This window comes from Pogona vitticeps, chromosome 1 (assembly GCF_051106095.1).
Source record: "Pogona vitticeps strain Pit_001003342236 chromosome 1, PviZW2.1, whole genome shotgun sequence".
Taxonomy (NCBI): Eukaryota; Metazoa; Chordata; class Lepidosauria; order Squamata; family Agamidae; genus Pogona; species Pogona vitticeps.
In genome coordinates, this window is record NC_135783.1 from 235,786,098 (window position 1) to 235,802,534 (window position 16,437).

At 43.2% G+C, this 16,437-nt stretch overlaps 1 long non-coding RNA gene across 2 annotated transcripts; it reads left to right on the plus strand.

The window, feature by feature from the left end:
- Nucleotides 1-836: 836 nt before the first annotated feature.
- On the plus strand, nt 837-14,584 carry LOC144583892 (uncharacterized). 2 transcript variants are annotated; one of them, XR_013537863.1, is made up of 3 exons: nt 837-1,033; nt 8,964-9,057; nt 14,302-14,584. It is a non-coding gene; the product is annotated as an uncharacterized LOC144583892 (long non-coding RNA). The 2 variants fall into 2 exon arrangements; XR_013537851.1 differs by lacking the exon at nt 14,302-14,584 and having other exon boundaries at nt 8,964-11,256.
- The last annotated feature ends 1,853 nt before the right edge of the window (nt 14,585-16,437 follow it).

Consider the following 16,437-nt stretch of genomic DNA (forward strand, 5'->3'; position numbering starts at 1 on the left):
CATGTTGGAGTCACTTCCCCCTGGCCTGAATAGGCTCGTTAGAAGGGCAAAGGACTGGGAGTGAAGGATAATCCCACTTCTGAAGTCTTTCTCTATGGCTGTGCCATGAGTTCCCCGGTGTTGCCCATTGTTGTCAACTTATACATGGAAGAAGTGGAAAAGAAGCCACTAAACACCTTCTAGAAGATGACTCCAGCTAGACATGGGGACGAATAAAAAAATGGATCATGATTCGTCAAATATTCATCCTTTCATATTTGTGGGTTCCAGAGACCCTGACAAATATGAAGGGATGAATATTGCCCCATTTTTATTCGTCCCCTATACGAAGAGCCTTCCCTCTCTTCCTATGGCCTCCCCATTCTGACTACTAGCCCACCGATCAGCTGATCAGCATGCTGATAGGCAGCCACCCACCTCCACAGCCTATCCCCCCACGCCCTTCCTCTCCCTACCTTAGCTGCCAGTGGTTTAGGCATTAATGGGTGTGTGTTGCGTTATTTTGAGGGGACAGCACATTTATTATATGAGCTGTATACTAACTCCTTTACATTGTAGCCAAGTGTCATTTCTTCAGTATTGTCACATGAAAAGATATACTAAAATATTTATGAAATGTGAGGGGTATACTCGCTTTCTGTGGTATACTGTATCAGGGATCTCCTACCAACTCTCCTCAGACTGAAGAAGTTGCTTGGATGAGTAGCAAAATATTTCAACCTAACGAGAAAGAAGTCCAGTTGCCATGACTCAACTTCCAGATAACTGCACCTGGATGACTCAGAATCTTCAGAGATACTTTGAAGAGAACCTTTCTATTACATATCGGCATTTTTTCTAGCCTTTTGTCACAAGTGTTTTCATCTTCCTTCTATTATCCTAGATCATGAAAAAAAGCCCAACTGTTTCACCTTCACATGCCAACAAAGGACACTTCCTCTGGAGTACTGCTTTCTTGCAGTCCCAAGTGGACATATGGTGCCAGTCCTGAAGGCTTTTGGAATGGAACAGTTAACAACTGAGGATATATCAGGTACAAACACTTTATCATTACACATCCTAATTAGTGGGATTAGCCATTGCTTGGAGATGTAAGTGACAAACAATGTTGAATCTGTTCAGTCCTCATCCATATTCATCTCCATTTAAATGGCTTAAATTCTCATGGACAACTATCTGCCCCCCCTTCCCCCAAATCATTGAAAAGCTGTTTGTTTTTGTGCTGAATGTGGTAGAAGTTCAAAGATTCCCTTTTAAAATACGCATAATTCCGTTAAAGCAAAATTTGCATGTCATAATGGATGTTTGCCTTCATTTCCTCTTTTTGTGGAAAATCCTTTTTTAAAAAAAAAGATACTCAGACTTCTTAGCATGCAACACCCTCACAAAGCCACAATGGAGCCCTGTGAATTCTGCTGACTTGTTTGCTTGCCCTGAAGTTCCCTTAAAACATCCCCACCCTTTTCTGTCTAACGAATGTTCTCTGGGTCTGGCATTTTAATTCCCCACAATTCCTCACAGAGATGCTGTCAGAAGCACTGTGAAAATTAAAATGGTAGTTCCACAAAATCCAGCTGTGTGCTTATGAGAGAACATTTGCGTTCTACTCCCAAGATCCATAGTTGACCATAAAGGAAAGCCCAACTCACTGTGATGGGTAAGAGCCCATGTCTAGGACTTTTCCCTTTCTAAAGAACCTTCTCAAGGCCGGTGTGGATCCTACTTTTAAGAATTATCCAGGAGGCTTTAGATCAGAGTGGAAAGCTTTTCAGGTCTCCATCTGGTTCGGATGAAGAACATCCCAGGCTTCTGGAAGCCGGAGTCTCAAAATGCTACCAGAAGAATATCAAGAGATTGAGAAAATAAGGGATCATGGTTTCAGTTACTCTTCTGGAAAATCAGGCTTTGTAGTTTGTGCTTAAGACATGCAGACTGAGAGAAGGGGGGAACTGCCCAATTGGGAGATAGTAATATCTGCAGCTGATCTCTGTGAGGAACAAAACTTTAAGGCTAAGGTGAGCTACCTCTTTGGTGCTGAGTTAATTAGGAGAATGGTTCAGCTGAGTAAGAGGATGGGGAAGAAGCAGCTCTTTTCTTCTGGAAAGTTCAGGGAAATTCAACACCTGATTAGCAGATCTTCTGGAAGAGTCGGAAAATGGGAACTCTGTATATTTATTTATTTATTTATTTAATTTATATGCCGCCCACACTACCCGAAGGTCTCTGGGCGGCTTACAGCATTTAAAATACAATAAAATTATGTAGCAATTAAAATACAATTAAAATATATATAAAATTGCCATCGGACCCACAGCTAATATTATTTCAGTTAAAAGCCTTCTGGAACAGGAAGGTTTTGACCTGGCGCCGAAATGTCATCAGTGTCGGCGCCAGACGAATCTCAGTCGGGAGGGCATTCCATAGTCTGGGGGCAGCTGCCGAAAAGGCCCTTTGTCTACAAGCCGTCCCTCTTACCTCCTTGAGGGACGGCTCTTTCAAAAGGGCCCCCTGGCTAGATCTTAACTGCCAGGTAGGCTTATATGGAAGGAGGCGGTCCTTCAGGTATCCAGGGCCCAAGCCGTTTAGGGCTTTATATGTCAAAACAAGCACTTTGAATTGGGCCCGGGCAGCAACTGGTAGCCAATGTAACTTATACAGAATCGGCTTGATATGTTCCCTGGCGGCCACACCACTCACCAGCCGCGCCGCTCGATTCTGGACCAGCTGCAGTCGCCGGACCGTCTTCAAAGGCAGCCCCACGTAAAGCGCATTGCAGTAATCTATACGGGATGTTACCAGTGCATGTGTAACTGTCATGAGACTCCGCTCGTCCAGGTAGGGCCGTAGCTGGTATAGTTTCCGCAGCTGGAGGACGGCGCCCCTGGCCACCGAGTCCACCTGGGCTTCCAGTGTTAGACTGGGGTCCAGGAGCACCCCCAAGCTGCGGACCCTGTCCCTTAGGGGGAGTGTAACCCCATTCAGGGCAGGGAGATGGCCCTCCAGCCTGTCTGGCGAAGCACCCACTAACAGCACTTCCGTCTTGTCTGGATTGAGTTTCAATTTATTGACCCTCATCCAGTCCATTATCAGGTCCAGACACGAGTTCAGCACAGAAACCGCCTCACCTGGATTGGTGGAAAACGAGAGGTAGAGCTGAGTGTCGTCAGCATATTGCTGACTCCTCAGCCCAAACCTCCTGATGACCTCTCCCAGCGGTTTCATGTAGATGTTAAACAGCATGGGGGACAGTATCGAGCCCTGAGGAACCCCATGACATGAATGCCATGGGGCAGAGCAACTGTCCCCCAGCACCACCCTCTGGACACGGTCAGCCAGGAAGGAGCGGAACCACCGTAAAACAGTGCCCCCAACTCCCAACCCAGCCAGCCTATCCAGAAGGACACCATGGTCGATGGTGTCGAAAGCCGCTGAGAGGTCCAGGAGTATCAACAGGGTCACACTCCCCCTGTCTCTCTCCCGGCAAAGGTCATCATACAGGGCGACCAAGGCAGTCTCTGTACCAAAACCCGGCCTGAAACCCGATTGAAATGGATCTAGAAAATCAGTTTCATCCAGCAGCGCCTGGAGTTGCCCAGCCACAACCCGCTCCAACACTTTGCCCAAATAAGGGAGGTTCGCTACTGGTCGGTAGTTAGCCACCAGCCTTGGGGGTCCAGGTTTGGCTTTTTAAGGAGTGGTCGAATTACCGCCTCTTTCAAGGTGGTAGGGACCACTCCCTCTCTCAAAGAGGCGTTCACAGCCTCCTGGACCCAGGTGCGAACCCCCCTGGCTGATCTTCTAATTAGCCAGGATGGGCAAGGGTCGAGCGGAGTTGTGGTAGAACGGACAGATCCAAGCACCCTGTCCACATCCTCAGGTCTCAACAATTGAAACTCATCCATTAATACCTGACCAAAGCACGGTGCGCTGGATACATCCTCTGACTCTGCAGTAACTGTGGAGTCCAACCCACTGCGAATCTGAGCGATTTTTTCCTCAAAATGGATGGCAAACTCATCACAACGAGCTGATGAGCAGTCCAGGACCTCCACCGGATTTCCCGGTTGAAGAAGATCCTGGACCACCCGAAACAGCTCGGCTGGACGACATTCTGAGGAAGCAATACGGCTGGAGAAATATTGCCGTTTCGCCAGCCGTATTGCCACGAAATAGGCCCGATAATGGGCTCTAAGTCGTGTTCGGTCGGACTCCCAGCGGGATTTCCTCCACCTGCGCTCCAGCCGTCTCCCCTCTCGCTTCATCGCCCGCAGTTCAGAAGTATACCAAGGGGCTGTCTGGGCTCGGCGAGCAGGGAGAGGGCGCTTAGGCGCAATCGTGTCAACAGCCCGGGTCATCTCCTTATTCCATAGGGTGACCTGAGCTTCGACAGGAGCGCCGGCCATATCAGATGGATAATCCCCCAGAGCATTCAGGAATCCATCTGGATCCATTAGTCTCCGAGGGCGGATCATCTTAATAGATCCCCCACCCTTGCAGAGGGAAGAAGAAGCTAATAGACTAAACTTGACCAGGAAGTGGTCTGACCATGACAATGGGGTCACGACCAGCCCCTCCACATCCAAACCACCATCTTCCAAGGTATGGCCCTTCTCATGCGTTGGGCCGATGACACATTGAGACAGCCCCATGGTTGTCATGGCGGCCATGAAGTCCTGAGCTGCCCCAGTCAAGGGAGCCTCGGCATGAATGTTGAGGTCCCCCAGCACCAACAGCCTGGGAGTCCTCAACACCAGGTCCGAGACTACCTCCGTCAGCTCAGGCAGGGAGACTGTTGGTACGCAGCAGGGTGGGCGGTACACCAACAGAATCCCTAACCTGTCTCGCGAGCCCAACACACAATACAGGCCCTCGAGACCTCCTCTCAAAGAGATAGGAAGCCTGGTCAAGGAGATAGAACTCCTATAGACTATAGCAACTCCCCCTCCCCGACCCTCCGAGCGACCTTGGTGCTGGACTGAGTACCCAGGCGGACACAGCTGGGAGAGGGGGACACCACCTTCCTCTCCCACCCAGGTCTCAGTAATGCACGCCAGGTCAGCCCCCTCATCCAGAATTACATCATGGATGAGGGCAGTTTTATTTTGTACTGACCTGGCGTTCATCAACAGCACCGTGTGGCCCAAGGGTTTGCTGATATGGTCGCCTGATACCATCTGGTTGGGGGTAGAACTAGAAGAGGGGATAGATGTAAGATATCTAACCTCTCTTCTCCTACGCGGGCATGTTCTACCCCCACCGCCATTCCTTCCCCTACCCAGCACCACCTCAATGGCTGCCCCCTCCAACACCCTCCCCCCTTCCTGTTCCATTAGATCCACTGTGGGTCTCTTCTTAATTTATGGCAATTAATAACAATTTAAAAACATTTAAAACATATATAAAATAAAACATTTCTAAAGCCCCTTCTCTCCCCCCCCCCAAAGTTATGTGGCTCATGTTGAGATGAATGAGTCAGCCTGGAGCAGCAGGGCCTGGTTCTGCAGACACAGAGGGGGCTGAGCAGCTCTCTTGGGAAAGAGAGCTGGCATCCAGCAGGAGCCCAACCACAGTCCACTGCCTCTCACCAAGTGGCTGTGGCCGGCCGATGGTTCCTGGCTTCCTCTGCACGCTGGTCTGGTCAGGCCCCAAAGGCAGCTCCGGATAAAAGCTCTCTCCCTAGGCCAGGTGGCTGATGTTGAAGGGGAATGAGGCAGCCTGGAGCAGCAGGGCCTGGTTCTGCAGACACAGAGGGGGCTGAGCAGCTCTCTTGGGAAAGAGAGCTGGCATCCAGCAGGAGCCCAACCACAGTCCACTGCCTCTCACCAAGTGGCTGTGGCCGGCTGATGGTTCCTGGCTTCCTCTGCACGCTGGTCTGGTCAGGCCCCAAAGGCAGCTCCAGATAAAAGCTCTCTCCCTAGGCCAGGTGGCTGATGTTGAAGGGGAATGAGGCAGCCTGGAGCAGCAGGGCCTGGTTCTGCAGACACAGAGGGGGCTGAGCAGCTCTCTTGGGAAAGAGAGCTGGCATCCAGCAGGAGCCCAACCACAGTCCACTGCCTCTCACCCAGTGGCTGTGGCCGGCCGATGGTTCCTGGCTTCCTCTGCACGCTGGTTATGAAAATAAGGACAGAAGTTTCCAGTGCTCACCAAGGTTTGAAACCATATCTCCTGAAATATCAACAACCTCAGATATGCAGATGATGCCACTCTGATGGCAGAAAGTGAGGAGGAATTAAAGAACCTCTTAATGAGGGTGAAAGAGGAGAGCGCAAAAAATGGTCTGAAGCTCAACATGAAAAAAACTAAGATCATGGCCTACTCACTGGTCCCATCACCTCCTGGCAAATAGAAAGGTAAGATATGCAGGCAATGACAGATTTTACCTTCTTGGGCTCCATGATCACTGCAGATGGTGACAGCAGCCACGAAATTAAAATACGCCTGCTTCTGGGGAGGAAAGCGCAAACAAACTTAGACAGCATCTTAAAAAGCAGAGACATCACTTTGCTGACAAAGGTCTGCATAGTCAAAGCTATGGTTTTTCCAGTAGCGATGTATGGAAGTGACAGCTGGACCATAAAGAAGGCTGACCGCTGAAGAATTGATGCTTTTGAATAATGGTGCTACAGGAGACTCTTGAGAGTCCCCTGGACTGCAAGGAGAACAAACCTATCCATTTTGAAGTTAAATCAACCCCGAGTGCTCACTGGAAGGACAGATCCTGAAGCTGAGGCTGCAAGACTTTGGCCATCTCATGAGAAGAGAAGACTCGCTGGAAAAGACCCTGATGTTGGGAAAGTGTGAAGGCAAGAGGAAAGGGGGACGACAGAGGATGAGATGCTTGGACAGTGTCATTGAAGCTACCAACATGAATTTGACCAAACACCGGGAGGCAGTGGAAGACAGGAGGGCCTGGCATGCTCTGGTCCATGGGGTCACAAAGAGCCGGACACAACTTAGCGACTAAACAACAACAACAAGATATGCAATTCATACATGCTCTGAGGCTATGCTGAAGCTGTTCTAGGATGTAAGTAGTAGCATAGGTTACCTAGTTTTCTTATTTTATTATGGGCTTGTTCTATGACTCCTCTTCCCTCATTTTTAATTGCTTACTTGCTCCGTAGCTGTTTGACTAGTCCTGTAAGTGTTAAAAATCATTTTTGAAGTTTTTGATCTTTTTGACTTTTTCCAACCCCTTTAAGAAAATATAAGATTTTTACAATTCTTTCATTCTTTTGGAGTGAGAGGGTTGTCAGTATTTAAAACTAGGCCTTACCTTGACCATCTACCAAGACCTTGTGTATTTGTGGGTGCACTGGTGTTTCCACCTTGCAGGGTTGGTGGAGTCAAACTGCTGAACCTTGTGGATTTTTCGTAACTCTCTGGAGGCATTGTTTATTCAGGGTGGACTAAGATCTTGGGAAGGTGCCAGGCAGGAAGATTTCCCTCAGCCATCAGTACATCTGGCTCTCTTAGACTTCACCCACACCAGGAATATTAGGGTAGTGTGTCTAAGTGGTTAGTGTGGGTCTCTCTAGCCACACTAGGGTAACCATGACAAAAGCTGAAAAAGTGCACATCAGAACAATTCAAAGCACTACATATTGTCTCCTGTAAAAAGAAAACTCGTCTTGGCATTTTCCTCCAACCATGGGATTTCCCAAAAACCAGGGCAATTGTGAGCTCCAAGTAGTATACCCGTTGGAGAAAGAGGCTAGCCATTCATTTGTTAACTCAAGACTGGGGGAATTATTTCCTTCCAGACACTTCAGCTTACAGCTCCTGTCACACCTACACAACATGACCTGGGCTGTAACAGGTCCAGTTTAGAACGACTGGAAGCCAAAGGTTCTCTAGGCTTGCTTTAGCTGGAAAACTTGCTTAAACCAACCTACGTTGGTTGAATAAAACACAGAAACATTGGATTTGTGTTCTTACACTCTTTTAGCTAACATAGTACCATCTGACTCTAATTGGTTTCAAATACAGTAAGGTTAACATCCATTGGCTTTCAAGGACTTGTAGATGTGCATTAAAGATGACTTGCCTTGTTCTAATTACTGGGATATTGTAAGCTGTAACTGTGATGTATTCACGAAGGCTTTCACAGCTGGGATCTGATGGTTTTCGTAGGTTTTTCGGGCTCTTTGGCCGTGTTCTTGACAAGGTTGTTCTTCCTAACGTTTTGTCAGTCTCTGTGGCCGGCATCTTCAGAGGACAGGAGTCAGAACACTGTCTGTGCTCTGGTGCAGTTTGTGGGATAGTAATGTGGGTAACTGTGATGTTTGTCTGTGGAAAGATTTGGAAGAGGAAAGTTGTATCCCCGTTGTTTGCTCTGTACATTCCACCTAAGGATGTAAGCAGACAGTTAAATAGCTCCCATTTTGGACTGCTAATAGCACTGTCTGGTGCAAATTATTTCCCAAGCAGTGACATGGCAGATGGGCAAAAGTGCTTCAGCTTGACCTTGCTCTGTGTCTAAGGTGAAATTTTTTGGTCCAGCAGCAACGCTAATTTTTGCAGGGCTGGGCTGGAGCAATTCCCAGATGGACAGAAGTGTCACCTTAAGGGAAAACAATCCTTTCCAGTGCAATCATATGCAATCATTTCTTGTGAGGTGATTGCACCCTAAATATAGAATGATTTAGAATGACCTGAGTGAGAACAAAACATTTTTTGGAGGTTGGAAACAATAAAACACAGGAACTCATCAAACATTGTAGAGGTTTTCTGACTTTTTGTAGCCCACCATAAAAACATCTGACCTTTTTTTGGTTTATTTGTCTCCATTTAACATTTGGACATTTTTATTAATTTATTTATTTATTTATTTAACTTATATGCTGCCTACCCTACCTAAAGTTCTCTTAAGAATATCCACTTCAAGCTTCTGTAGCTTCTGTTTGATTCTCCTTTAACATCAACAGGAATGTGAGCATTAATTTCAGATTGTCTTCTTGCAGCCCTGCAGATTTTGGATTTCCCCACAAGATGGCACAAAAGACAAGTTAGCACAGCTGCTTGGACGGATTTGCATGCACTAACGAAGAAGAAAATGTGAGATAAAAACACTGTAAACTGAATGTATCTCTATAGTCCCACAAGCACACAGACAAAAACAAAGGTATACTGGAGAAAAGTGGAAATATCAGGATAAGAAAAGAACACATCTGGCAGATACAGAATGGGTAAAAAAATGGATAAACTAGAATGTTAAACTTTCCAAATTGCAACGAGGCATTAAAAAAAAGAAAAAAAAAGATTTTAAAATTGGACACATTATGAGAATTTACATGATCTCTTTTATTGTGCTTGTTCCCCTCTGCAAGGTTTACGATTTTGACTAATTTATGGCGATGCTTTTTGTGAAGGCCAGGAAGCTAGAAACTATAACTTACACTATTGTTTTGTACTGATGTTTTAAACTTTTATGTACTGCACATTGCCCTGAAATATATCTTTTTTAAAAAAATCAAGACATGTTCTTATTATTTAAAAAAATAGAATTATGCAAGTTAAATATATATATATATATTATAATAATGAACAATAAAAATAAATATATTACTAACATTTACCCAAAACAAATTTGTTTTGCATAACATCTCAGAGATGGTTGTTCAGCAGAAGGCCTGTTGAGATGGAATCCTCCAGCCAGGCTCAGAGAGAACATTCATTGGAACTTGCTTCTTTGCGTCTCTCTTGTTTGAGACATACTGGCTGAAATTTTGTTCATGTAATTCTGCAGTGTAAGGTTGATGATGTCATCAACTGAGACTTTTTTTTTAAAAAAAGAAATTAATCAAACCCTTTCATTGTCTGGGACCTCTGGTGGCCCCAGGACAGGAGAAGGAAATGTTTAACTTCAAAAAAAAAATTGCCCTGGCTAATGATATTATCATCTCTACACTGTAGGACCTACACAGATAGGGTTTCATCCAGAATTCATGAGCAGGTGCCTTCAGTCAGGTGGTACTAATACAACATATCCATTTATTCATTTTTTATTTAATTACATTTAATTAATTTATATGCCACCTGGGAAACAAGCTTGCAATATAGTTAAGAATCAAATAGGTTATACATATTGGAATGTTATTAAACTTGTTATAGTATTTAAGTATGTACCATATTTCAAGAAACAAGAGATGATCTGTAAGATAAAGAAATCTCAAGACCTTGCACTCTTTTAGTTCATCAGTATGAATTCTGGAATTTGGAATGTGGCTACCTTGAAATATTATGGGACTCCAGCTGCTTTGAACTTTATGTCATACCCAGAACATAGAATGGTGGTCAGAAAGCCATGAGAATGATTTCTGAAGCCTGAAGTGTATGTCCCTAAAGGTCTTTGCTAAGAACTGGCACAGAACTTTTAAAAGGCCTTTCTCCTGTTTCCGGCTCCTGAGGGATTTTGATTATTTAAAATAGCCTTCACCAACCTGGTATTCTTTCAGCAAGTTTGATCATGTTGAGTATATTTCCTCCATGGACCAGGGACATGTTGTCCCTGGAGTCAATATACTCAATACAGTAGTAGTTGAGAAAGGTTTTTGTAAAAGAAGTGGCTTTATGAGTGCCAGTGCAGTGTAACAGACAGAGTGGTGGACTGGGACAAGTTATTTGGTTTCAAATCCCTGCTTGATCATGGAAACGTAACAGGGATGTTTGTAGTGGTAATTACTTCTTGACTCTAGAAAGCCCTATTAGGATCATCATAAATTGGAAATAACTTGATGACACATAACAACAAAGTATGGGATTAACAGGAGCACAGGGACCTGCAAAGCTTTCCATTTTCTATATTTCTATTTTTTATTTTCTTTTGTTTGTTTTGTCAAGAACATATTTCTATCTAATCCACAAAGAAACAAACAAAAACCCACCCCATAATGGAACAAAACATAAAGATACTGACTGTTGTTGTGATGAACCCAGATGTGCTTTGATTGCTTGTTCATTAGGTTCTTCATATTGAGAGGGAACTGTAGCAATGTTAGGTCTCTGAAGTAAATCACAACTTTTTAAACAGAAACCACAACATGCCTCACCATCTGATGTTCCTGCTTCAAAGAGTTGATAGTACCCCTTTCATTCCTATGCTTTGTCCTCTCCATAGCTAAATGTTGGTCAAATTTGATGCAGATCTCTTGTGGAAGCATCATCATCATCATCTTTCACTGGAGAAACAGAATCACAGAGTTTACAGGCTGTTCTATCAGTGCTGCCACTATCTTTCTAGGAGAATCCCATGTATTTCTTCTCGTGCGTGTTTCTGTATGTAACTTACTCCCAAAACGTGACTGAGCCTTGCTCCTGCACTCACCAAACACATCAGCACCCTTGATTTCACATTGAAGATCATGGCAGCCTGTGATTCTTGTTCCACAGATGAGCTTGCCAATTGGTCTTTCAATTTTTTTTATTCTCTCCCTACTGAAATAAATACAGTAAGATGGAAGATTAAATTGGGAACTCTAATCAAGACACAGATTAAATATATCATCTTTATTCATGGTTGAGATGTGTGTTTTTATATTTAAAAAAGGAAATGAATGAATTACTGCTTATCACAATAATTTGCACTAATTGGGAAGAGCTGGCATTTTCATGCTTGCAAACTTGCCTCAAAATCATGCAGCTGCTTTTACCTCAGAATCAGTACAATCCTGGCTCAAAGATGCACCAGCTGAAGGAGGGTTACGATCAGGCACATGCTTCTATGGCTAGACAAACTCTTCTTATACTGTAGAAACAAATACTCTTTTGCTGGATAAACTCAGGGTCCAGCTGTGTGTTACATGTTGACTCACAGATAGAAGTTATTTCTTAAGAGCTGGTTGTGATGGTTACAGCTTTTATCACTTCCTATAATTTGCAAATCAGCTTCCTTTGTGTTGTGGTTGGTCTTTGGGTCACAAGCCTATTCATCTTTGGTTAAGTCTGATTTCTCAAACACAAAGGACTGTTTTGGCCATATCTCTTGAGCAGTAATCCGATTTCAGTTCTAACGGGAAGTTTTCTTTAACCTATAAATGGTTTGACTGTCAGTGTTCTGTTGACTGAGCAATCTGCTTGTATATCTGTGCTGCTGGCTAAGATCTGCTGGCAGAAGAGCAGGAAAAAAGAAAGAGAAGTATGAGTTACTCTACAGTGAAATTTCATCCACCTCAGGTCCAGAGTTGTAAGGCTGGTACAAAATTATGCTAGGGTGAGGACAGTCCTAGAAATTCCGAACATCTGTAATCTTTAGTAAGGAGGAGGAACATTGGATTTAGTACAACTTCACCTATTCTACTGGAATCTTAGGTGGTCCTTACCTTAGCTGTCCTGACCAGTTAGAATTGCATTCATAGTTAATTGTAGACTATAAAAGCTTCTGTTGCCACCATGCTATTATTAGTCTTGAATGGATTGTGGGAAGTTTTGTTGTATCACCTGAACTTTCGCAAACCTGTAATAAAAAATTAGTTGCTATGGTGCTCTGATTTTATCTGTTTATTTTACTAATAGGAATTAGCCATTCATGCAATGCTTCTGGTGTTCTAGCATTAGTATTAAATGGCAAATGCTTGGAAGTCTTGTTTTGCATATTACTTGTCATCACACAAGGAATGGTTTACATGGACAATCCAGCTCTATGCATTGTAGTTATAGTGCAAAGTCACATGACTAATCAGTCACATGTATTCAAACAAATTCAATGGTCCGTTTAAATCCACATGGACAGGAAGATTTCTCCTGTGCTGGTTTCCAGAGCTTTCAATATTTTCATTTGTTTAATTGTGTTTTATATTATATATATTTTTTGCAATGTAACAACAAACTTGGCTTTTACAAGAATTCTTTTTGTAGAAGTTCTACAGTAGCCCAAATGAATGTACAGTATGTTGGAAGCTCTGTGTTGAGACATACTTATATTTTTCAATACATATTCCTGCCTTCAGCTACTGTTGCAGTACAGGTCAACCCAAAGAGCTTCTTAGTTACTTCTCAGATAGCAAGGCACATGGCTAAAATAATGACGTCGTTCTCATTTGTGCTCAAGTGATGAAGTTGTTCTCTCAGGATTGCATGCCATTTTGAACCACCATGACAGAAATTGCTCTGTTCCTTAGCACAGTCGATCAGCTCCCATGTCAGACAGTTAGAGCAGAGGTGTTTTTATTGACAGTCAACCTTCATTTGTGGTTTTAAAATTTCCTCACAGGCAATTTCTTCTGACACCTATCAGTTCCTAATAGATTCTTAAAACAGAGGAAGAAATCAGAAATACCTGAAGGAGCACCTCTTTGCATAGCTCATATCTACCTGCCTGTATTTTATTTTTACCAAGCCTTTTATTCATGTGCCTCTTTATCAGAGTTCTGTAAGGAGGGATAGAGCCTTAATGGCTATGGAATGCCCTCCTCAGAGGAGTTCACCTGGCCTCTATATTTTGCTTTCTTTGATGGCAGGCAAAAAAGACATTCTTATTATGCCAGGCAATTTAATGAGTAGTAAAGCTTTTCATTGATTTTTACCCAATTTTGTTTCATGGCTTAATTGATTGTATACCACCTTTATTACAGTTAGAGATTTTTTAAAAAAGTTTTTAAAATGTTTTAACAATTGTCTTTAATTTTGGTTTTAACATTGGCCAATGTTTAATTGTTTTTAATATAGTTTTTGCTTAATATTGTAAACCTGCTAGCATCGTACAGGTTTAATTGTTGTGAATTGCCTTGGGTCTGGTCTCCTATGGGGGAAAAGTTTTCATATAAATGATATGCATAATTAAGTAAGCAAATAAATTCAGTTTCCTTACTAGTTGCTACTAGAGTAGGCTCACTGAGCTGGTGGAGATTTGGTGAGTCAACACTTAGTGTACGTAAGTTCCACTGAGTAGCTACAATGTACTACTGGATTTAAGCCATTGTAGCGTTTTCAAAATGGCTACACAGCTGACCACATACATTCTTTCTTGATGCCCCATACAAAGAATTTTGCAAGGTCACGATCATTTAAAAGCAATGACCTTGTTCAAAATGTTAGTAGACCTGCCAGCCTATGGCATGACCCATTCTGAGTGCTCATGTGTAATCCACAGTGAGGACCTGTGGAAGAGCAGAGACCCAATTCGGTCTCGTGCGTTCCTGTCTGCTTCTTATTTCTAGAATGGTTAAATGGTTAACATAAGAATAAAAGGAGTTACATTGGAAAGCATCAAAGCCAGTGACGACTTTATGCTTTGCTACTTACTGAAGTTAACTGCCACACTGAAGAGATACTTCAGGATCTCTTTATCTCCCTTTATCATAGGAAGACTCAGAGGAATTGCTCTCAGGATCTAAATCTGGAGGCACCAATATTTATAACAAGCAAGAGCATTTACTGAGTCACTGACATTGCAATCCTGTACCTTTCTATTGAGTTGAAAACCCCTCTCTGTCTAGTGGCCAGTTGAGTGGGGACAGGATTGCAGTGTGATATGGTTTGTTTATCCTAATACTGTAAAGGTGTTTTGTTTGCTGAATAGAAGCTTATGACATGGCAAAATTGGCATTTCTGCCTGAAATATTCGTATCAGTTAAAACAATAGCCCCCTGAAAGTCATTAAAAAGTCTGATGATATTTGGTCCTTTGTTAGTTGTGTTTCCATTGTTTTTCAGAAGTTCTTGAGTTTATTTGATGCCAGTTTAGGAGGTTATATCTTGGTATGATTTGATTCCCCCCCCGCAAAAAATGGCAGTATGGAGGAGCAATTATTATTTCTTCTGAAACTTCCACTGGCATATTTCACACTGAGATGGGTGGGCATATTTTAGGTCTGAAGTTCGATCTTGCTGTTTTACTAGAACTGTGAGGTCCACCAAGTGGATGCAGGTGAAAAAAGGTGGCATGTGTTTATTGTGAAAAGCAAACAGAACTGAGCAACTGGGTGCTCATATCAAGTCAAGGAATTTGCTTTCATTCTTAGAACACAGCTCATACCAAAAAATCCACTTATGGCAGTCCCTGGACTTCTCCTGATTTTACTAGTTTAATTGTAGAAATGTGGGGAGAAGGAGGAGGATTTCTGCTGTTGCTACACTATTGTTGAGCAGTTGACAATCAGACACTTTTTATCTCTACCATTAAGCAGAGTGAGTTGACTGCCTTGGACAGCTGATTTAGGGCATCACAAAAGAAGTTAGGGTTAGGGCCAAAAAAAGTATCGGTTCAAATTATTGTTAATATATTGTACTCCCAGAAATATGTTCTTGTGGGATTTTGTGTCTTAAGTGACCAATCCTGGGTTATATGCATCTTGATTTGAGATGATGTTGTTCTATCTCAGGCAGCAAAATATTATGGATCAGACCTGAAGAGGTGCTGTAGCAAGGATGGACAGTAACAGGCATGCACTAGATCTTCTATGTCAGTGGTCCCCGACCTTGGGCTTCCATATGTTCCTGGACTTCAGCTCCCAGAAATCTTGGCCAGCAGAGGTGGTGGTGAAGGCTTCTGGGAGTTGTAGTCCAAGAACATCTGGAGGCCCAAGATTGGGGACCACTGCTCTATGGGAAAGAGCTTGTTTGTACAAATAGGTTTTCCCATCACCTGATGATCCATCACTTACAACTAGTTCAGATTATGGGGAAGGTGTGTGTGCCTGTGATTTAGTAACTAGAGATGGGCAGGGACTGCCAATTCAATGGTACAAGCCAGTTAGTTTAGTGGCCAAACAGGTGTTCAGTGCTTCAAAGTTCCACCTCTAGTGGGTGCCTGTCTTCCCTGCCCCACCTCCTTTGGGTGCTGCCTCTGAGTGGGCACCTGCTGGAGGAGGCAGGGCTTTGAAGCACTGAACACCTGTTTGGCCTCTAAATGAACCAGCACAAATTGCTGAACTAGTTTGGCAGTTTGTGTCCATCTCTAAGCAATAATTATCCTTGACAGCATATGGATAGTACTAAATGTGATCCAAATATTGTCAAGGTGGGAGTGCAATTGCACTAGATATTTCACTTTCTTTTTCAGAACCATTACTGAGTATTCAAAGAAAATTATTTGTGAAGACTGCATCAGGGAAAAAAAATGCAGGCTCACTTAAAAAAAAACCCCACAAATTCAAGGAACAGTGGATAGTGACCCTTTCAAGACATAAAAATCAAGGTTTTTTTTTTTTAAAAAAAAGCCCACAAAAGAGCTCCCTTTTAAAATGATGCATAGTGTTCTAATGAAAAAGAAGAGGTTTCATTTCATCCAGAAAAGAGAATGAAAATAGATTGATTGGCTTCTCTTTCAGCTTCTAGTTGGCTTCATTTCCCAGTTCCTATTTGCTTAGCCCTATGCTCTAGAGGATGGATTGTCAGCACTGCTACAAAGTGTTTAAATGCCCCCTAAAACCTCTTTCCATTTAATTTAGCTTTTAAACATGCTTGAAATATACTCCACTCATATTGGGTTTGACAGCTG